Raw genomic sequence first — 7,186 nt, forward strand, 5'->3', positions numbered from 1 at the left:
GTCTGTTTAAAATCGCTGTTGCTTAACTGCTTTTAATGTGAATTTTCATATTGTCCGATATGTAGGTGAAACCACATCTCTGGGTTTTCATGCTGTTGCAGACCACCATTATGTCTAGACTCCATAATGAAAATATAGTTATTCTCCCAGTGCTGTAATTCTATTCAATTTGGACTTGCTAAACCATAACTCTCCCTGCATGCGCAAAATGCACAGAGTAAAAATGGAAACATATGCCTTAATGAGCCAACTGGCTTGTTTGAGGTTTAAACTCGAGAAGCCCCAGAGTGCATTTATTACTCACTGATGGCTGCACTGCCATTTAGACACAAAATTAAATTTACAGATTATGCCACAATAAATTATCCAGTGAGAAACAAGGTAGTGGATCTGGCAATAAAGTGCTAAAACTGTAACTTTGGTGTATTTGTCAGTAAACCGAATGGGCTGACAATAGAAAGCTTGCTTCAGTTTTCTCTTTCTGTACATTTCTGTCAAACTGGAACATGTGTTTTTTTTTAATAGCTGTGATTGCAAGGTATTGCTATTCAAAAGCCCAAAACATTAAGATTATTCAGCACAATATACACTTGCTGAATAAATCATGTTATGATTGCTGTAACAGCCAATTACTGGTGTTACCGTAAACCTCAGTTCAAGATACAAACTATCATAGACATTTTTTAACATTTATTCCAGTATAAACCACCATACTGAAACACAATTTCCACAAGACAATAATAATAATACAAATGAATATACTATGTCATTAGAGTGTATTTTGGGAAATCATCATAACTGATACACAAATGTAGTTTAAGATGGTACCCTTGGTATATTTTCTGGTCCAAGTTGGGCATTACCTAGTCCGACTTTTATTTTCATCTCTTCAGTCCAGTTCATCTGCTAGTCCAAGTTGGTCATTAATAAGACAGAGCCTGTCAGTAGGCAGTCCAGCCTGGAAGACCTATTTTGGACCAGCAACAAACCTATTTTTAGAACATGATAGCTGGCCAACCAGTGCATAACTCACTTAGACCAACTAGAAACCAGCTCCCCTCAGTTCTAAAACACAGCTACTGGGATTTCTGTGCAGGCTGATTTTAACAAAACTTTATCTTATGTTACATGCCACAAAATATTGATTAAGGAAGTTTTTCCTAACTTTTTTTTTTTTGTCTTAGAACCCCTTTAATAAGACTCAATATTACCCTGAAAAGGGCTAACTGATCATAATGAGCTGAACTTATTGTACAACTGCAATAACTCACGATTTCTGTTTTACAGGTTAAGCTAAACAAAACTGAAATCTTTCCATGTAGCGTGGTTGGGAATCAACTGGTTTAAGGTATGTTATGATATTTAGGTAACACTTCACATTAAGGTCTCATTTGTAAATGTTAGTTGACGCATTAACTTAAACTGATGTGATGTGATAACACGACCATTAGATGGAGCTGGAGTTTGATATTTCAGCTAATCCTGAATCCTTTTTTTTTTTTTTTTTTTGCTCAATGAGATCACTCAACTTCTGGAGTGTCAGGACCATCTCCATTACAGGGCACTTAGATGAGCTTTTTGTCTGTCTGATCTCCGTCAACTAGTGGTAATGCGTGCGCTCGCACAAGCCGAGATGAATCTAATGAAGGCACTCAAGCACACACAACCTTTATTCAGACGTCTTGTAAGGCTGTGCTTTTTAGCTCATCACTGGACAGTGGTAATTATCCGAGGTCACCCTTGTCTCGCTTTCTGCCGCCAGACAGCCGAGGCCCTTAAATCTTTGAAAACTGTGTGCGGACACGATGAATATTCAGACGTCTTCTGTCATGCCAATGTTACACAGTACGGCAGTGCTGGAATTAAATGAATGTTATTGTCTCCTGAGGGGCCGTTTAACATCAACACATTTCTTATTCGATTGTTCTGCTCAGGCACGGCAAAATTACACTTAAATTTTCGTATCTCACCTCCCTTCTCATTTTCAGTAATGAACGGGCAGAGGCTGTAGTCCATTCTGCGGCCACCAAGGACACTTTTCTTTATCACGTCCATTATGAGGCTGAATGTTTCTGTCTTCTGTTGAAAACCGTAACCGATATCCCAGCCTTCTGAGACGGAATAATCGAGACTTTCTCCGCAAGGGCGATTCGGAAGCGTTTCAAAGTAATCTGATACCTGACCATCAAGGCTTAAGGCTGATTTATCCTTTCATTAATACAGTCTAAAGAACAAATTGATTTTAAAACACACCGAGCATTGATATCTGTGCTTTTTAGGCTTTTTAAACACATTTTGAACAGATTCAGTGGCTCTAAAAGTATTCAAATCACAGTCAAAACATTAAGGTCATTGCTTGATATAGAAAAATATCAATCCAAGCATCATTTATTAGAAATAAAACACTTTTCAGGCAAAAATAAAGTTCCACAGAAAGGTTATATATAAGTTAATTAAACTTGTTGTTTTCACAAGCTCAAAAACATGCAGTTAGTTCTTGAAAAGCATGCATTTTTGTATAGGCAACACGTTATTTTAAGGACCAATTGCCACTCTTAACTAGCATGCATGCTACTAGCATATTGCCTGTTTATTAGTACTTATAAAGCACATATCAATGCCTTATTTAGCATGTTTTAGATCCCTTAATCCTACCCTATAACTAAACTTAACAAAAACCTTGCTAACTACGAATATGCAGACATGTGTCAGTAGCGGGAATTGGATCTTAAAACGAAGTGTGAACTTTCTGCAGATGTCAATTAGTTTCATTTCAATATTTTTGGGGACACTGTTTGTTGATCAAAAATAGAAAATGCGCAGATCCAAATCCTCAAATTAGTCTCAAATGCAGAGCATCAAAATCAAAATCCCCTGCCACATTATGTTAAAACAATTCATCTTTAATGCTGAGAAAAAGCTTCCTAATAATCATTTTTAGTTTATGCTTGCCGCATGACTGTTAAACTAGCTTCAGCCATGTGACGCAAAGCGAATTCTGACTTTTGGTCTCTGGCGTCTTCATCAGCATCTGCGAGGAACAGTGACGTGCGACAAAAGGACAGACACTTGGTGACATGGAGTTAAGTAACTGAAGGTTCACATAAAAGCGTGTAAAGGGCCCTCAGCAGCTCTCCTTACGCTCACACCATCTGCTCGGCACTGATGTGAACTCTGTTTGTGCGTAGCTTCTCGAGCGCTTGATGAATGGAGCGTCTGCTTTGTAGCCTGTGCCAATAACTTTGATGGCAGATCATTAGAATGAGCGCTAACATCTTTTCTGAATGGCCTTTTTTTGTAACATTCCTTGATGTGTACAGGTGTGGATAAAGCAGGAAAGATCCAGATTTGAATTTGAATATAGTGAATCGCACATGGCCTAAATGATGCTGTCGGAGCATTAGCGGTGGGCATCTCATAATGCCAACAGGGCCACAATAGATCAAATGCTATATTGGGCTCGTGAAAATGTGACAGATTCGGCGAACCGGCATTTCTGTAATTAAAGCAACAGCCAAATGTTGTCTGTGGAGCAATCTGTGCAGGGAAATAAAACAGAAATGGATGTTTGGATGTGATAAGAAACAGGGTAATGCACATCAGATAATGTGACTGAGGAAGTGATCAATGCTCATTTAGTGATGATGTGACAGGACTATTGATTTATTTGAAATTCACATACTGACCATGTCACTAACGCGACTGATAATCTCTGCATTGATTCCATCGATTCTTGAGTCTTTTGAGACCGATTTGATTTGCTTCAAAGGACAAAATGCATTTTAATTCACCATTTTCCCAATTAATCTTAGTGATTTTAATCATTTGAGGCTTTTTGAGTTAAATGTGTGATTTATAGTAAGAAATTGTTTTTTTTTATTCCACACAATAAGTTACAAATTTAGGAAAGGTAAACTACTATCACTTGATAGTTGATTTCAGAATGGTTTTAGTTATAAATGCTTAACAAAAGAAGAAATGCTTTAAAATGCAAAGTTCAAATTTAAACTCAATCAATGAGGTAATCATAATTCTCAGACATTTGAAAAGGAAATCACATTTAAAATCATCCAATGAATGACTAATTAACTAATTTATAAGTGAAAACAGAAAGAAAAAGTAGTGGACCAGCCAATCACAAATTAACAACCATAAATTGGGTTGTCTCTGTAGGTTATTTTCATTTTATGTCCCCTCTAAAAATTTGATTTTTTTAGTGCCATGATGGCAAGACATTTTGCATAGTTCTTCAGATTTGAATAGTGATGGTTCCGGGTTTCAAAAATGTATCAAACTAAAGAACTTTTATAATAATTTCTAAGAACCGGAACGCTGCTTTGAAAAGCGACAACGTGATGAGACTGCATTCTTTATTATTTCAACCTCCATTAAAACTGTTTCTCAAACATGAAGTATTATCTCTCTAATTATCCATTTAAAGATCAGGGCAGATATTTTCTAACTCCTTTGTCAAATTGGCCATTTTAGGCAATGTTTGGCACATTACATTTTTCTCTCTAATTGCAAAATGCACAGGCTCTAATTGGACAGATCTGTGTTGTGCACTTAGTCTAGTCTTTAATAAGGGTCTTCAGTTCAGACGTCTTTCTCCGCTGTTTTTGAAGACTTAATGGATTTCTAGAGACATTAGATTTAACTTAATAATGGCAAGGGTTGCGGCATTAATAAAGCGTGCCTTCAAAACCGGCGAATGCAAATGTGTATATTTAAATATCCTCTTGATGTGTGTTTCTTTTAAAGTTGCATTTCAATTTCATTTCATCAAACCCGACAGCCGTGTCTCTGTTTATGTCACGAGCAACATGAATATGTATATGGTGAATGGTAAAATTCATAAGCGTATGAAACTGATGCCTCGTCTCGTGGCAGCGGTGTATTTATTATGTCGATGATTTATGGCTGATCTACTTGGCGAAATGTACATGAATAGATTTGTTTTTATGCGATCATACAATTAAAGGTGTCAAAAATGTTTTGAGCTAATTCTGCAACTGGTAATACAGTTCTAACAAGTAAATGATATGCTAATAAAAGGTCTAATGAGGTCCGCAGTGTTCTTTAATGAACCAGCAAACGCTTGGCCTCACAATAAACATATCCCTAAATGCTCTTTAAGGCTTATATGCTATGAAACACTCGGGACATCATGTAGATATTTAAAACCTTGCTCCGAACAGTAATTTCCTGTTCAATTATGCCAAATCTCAATGAGCCATGATTCTAAAAACAGCCCCCTTTGACGGCCCAGTTGTGAAGATCTGGCATAGCGCCTCATCGTAATGCCAGAGAACAGACAAGGCATAAAACACAACATGCTTTCAGGTGGTCAGATGAAATGTTATTTTGTACTTTCTTTCAAAACGAACGGCAACTGTGCTGAATAAACTGTTTTTTTTCCAGCATTATACTTATTAAATCCTATTATGAAATTATGTCATTTAAATACCCTGTTAAATGTTCTGCCAAAGCCTATCAGAAATGTAATTGCGTATTGAATTACGATGGAATGGAACGGCGGCGGTGATGATGCATATTAGAACTTAGCAGAAATGACATTTCAGACTAAGAGCAGAAGGGAGCTCGATTTCTGCTGATAATGATTATTATTAATACTTATTCGAATTAGCAATGTCTGTATAAAAAAAAACGTTTACAAATAATAGTATCTTTGACACATTGTTTATTTTTTGTCTTTTAAAAAAAAGGTGGTCTTGTCTTGCTCAAAGCCCGAGAGAGTATAAACTGAAAGGGGAGAGAGATGTTTCGTTTTCTGGGTTGTGCCCCTCAGGTACCCGTGTGTCAGTTTACCAACAAGCTGCCCGCTAGGCAGTGAGGTGAGACAGCGGGTTCACCTGCCAATCAAGAGCATCTCAGCCTCCCTCCTCTGGACACCGGCTTTATGTGGGCTCTTTACTTCAAGAGTTCTGACAGGTGTTCAGAAGCTATCTTTAGCAAGAGAAGAGGAAATCTGAATTGGTATAGGTATAGAGAACAAAAAAAGAAGAATGATGAGCCTCTCTCAAACAGAGCTGCAGGAAATAAACAGCAATCACTGTAGCATGACTGAAAATCCACTGAGCAGGCAGCCTTAATTGAGCCCCTCTCTCTGTCTATTTCCTTCTCGCTCTTCCCCCTCTCCGTGGATAATAAGCACAAGAACCTTTCTGTGCATTTTGAAGACCATTAATTGATATGTGAAACTGCATTTTGCAGAAGTCGAGGGGTCCAAAGACCCTAAGGCGGTGGGTGATAGCTTAGATATTTCCAGTTTAACATCTTAACGTGACAGATGGTTGTCGCTTAAGGAAGTGTATTCTGTACAGTCAATATATAAGTGTAAACAGCATTGTAAAACAATAATCGTACATAATATTTGCAAGTACGCTTGAGAATGTGATTACAGGAATTGATTTATGATATGCTTATGTTTAAGGCATTTATTGTTGCTAGATTGAATCTCCTTATAGATAACATACTTGCATACTGGAAAAAGCAACAGCTAGTAACACAATGTATGTGTAAATCATACTCCAATGATTTGTTTTGTTTGCAATTAAAAATGTTTTATATTTTGTGTAATGTTATATCATATATATATATATATATATATATATATATTTTTTTTTTTTTTTTTTTTTTTTTTTATTTCAATGTTATAATAACAAATGCGATTTCTTAATATAATTAGTTCATAATAAGAAAAACAGCTATTTGTAAACCCTGAAGATTTGGGGGGGAGGGGGGGTTGACATCCTCCACTGATTTAATCAAAAAAGCCTGTCTGTAAATTACATGTTTGAGCAACTCAAAACAAACAGAAGGTAAGTTATGAATTCTCTTTGGGGAGAAGTATTAAAAATAAATCAGTACGAGGGTTGCAATGAAAAAAAAAAATCACTACGCTGCTAATTCTACTCTGCATCTTGGGTGTGATATGCAGATGTATGTAACAGTGCATCACTCAGACAGACTTTCCAGCTTTGTTTACATTCGCTTCTATCATTTCTGCGTTTGTATAATGTGAATCCGCCACGTTTGTGTGTGTCTACGGTGATGAGATAATAATAAAAGTGACGCGGTTCGGTCCGATCCTCATGCGCTGAGTCCCTGGTGGGCGGGGCCAAGCTAATGACGTCAATGCAATGGGTGAGGTGACGAGCCCCTT

This window comes from Carassius gibelio, chromosome B15 (assembly GCF_023724105.1).
Source record: "Carassius gibelio isolate Cgi1373 ecotype wild population from Czech Republic chromosome B15, carGib1.2-hapl.c, whole genome shotgun sequence".
Classification (NCBI taxonomy): Eukaryota; Metazoa; Chordata; class Actinopteri; order Cypriniformes; family Cyprinidae; genus Carassius; species Carassius gibelio.